Genomic DNA, 1179 nt, shown 5'->3' with positions numbered 1-1179 from the left:
ACAGCTCACAGCAACCTCCAACTCCTGGGCTCAAACAAGTCTCCTGCCTCAGCCTCCCAAGTAGCTGGGACCACAGGTGCCCACCACAACGCCCGGCTATTTTTTTGGTTGCAGCTGTCATTGTTGTTTTGGTGGGCCCGGGCTGGATTTGAACCCACCACCTTAGGTGTACATGGGTGGCGCCTTAGCCACTTGAGCCACAGGTGCTGAGCCAATAAATAAAACTTCTACATTGTCCCTTGAGAAAAGTCCCCCCCCACACACACTGGCCAATTTCTTCTTGTAGCCTCCTCTTCTCTCCCACCTCCAGCCCTTCCCTCTCCTCTCCAGCATCACCGCTCACCCAGCTTGAAGTCTGTCCCAGACCTCTGTGCACCTTGCTCCCTCCCTGTTCTCCCCAAATCCCCTCTGCCTCCGTGAAATGTCCCCACCATCCTTTACCCTGAGCCTCTCCTGAGGGGTTCTGAGACCCCCTTCCTTCCAGAAACACTGGTACATACCCCACTCCTGCTCCTTCCACTGGGTTGGTGCGTCTCCCCTCTCTACTGCCAGACCCCCCCAAGCTTTCCTCAGCTGAGCACTAATTACTGTGAAAATCAACCATTGCCAAGCATTAAATCATCACCACATACAATTTAGTGCACCATGATTTGTCTCTTTCTGTCCTCTGGTCCAGCCCTCAAGGAGAGCATGGTCATTTTCAATTTATAAACAGGAAACCTGGAGCTCAGAAAAGGTGATGCACCCTGGTCACAGCTAGAAAGCACTGGGGATGGATAGGAACCTGACTCTGAACTCCCCAGGCACATGCTGGCCCACTGCTGCAGATGATAATAGCCTGTTTACTAACATTTTGGGAGGTGAGATTCTGCTGGGCCCCTGGCTAATCGCTTGTAGGAATTAGTGCCATGATGCGGGCTGGTGGCAGCTCCTCCCTCAGAGGATGGCCGGCTGGTATAAGGAGCTAACACAGGCAAAGCCTTGGAACTATGTGTCTCATTTAGAGACTAAAGTGCAGTGGTATCATCATAGCTCACTGCAGCCTTGAATTCCTGGGCTCAGGCTAGCTAGCCTCCTGCCTCAGCCTCCTAAGTAGCTGGGACTACAGGTGCCTACCACTGTAGTCAGCTAAATTTTTATTTTTATTATTTTGGAAATAGGGGCTTTTTTTTTTTTTTT

Source organism: Otolemur garnettii, unplaced genomic scaffold (genome assembly GCF_000181295.1).
Source record: "Otolemur garnettii isolate 467f Iridium unplaced genomic scaffold, OtoGar3 scaffold00254, whole genome shotgun sequence".
Classification (NCBI taxonomy): domain Eukaryota; kingdom Metazoa; phylum Chordata; class Mammalia; order Primates; family Galagidae; genus Otolemur; species Otolemur garnettii.
Note: the sequence above shows the minus strand (reverse complement) of the source record.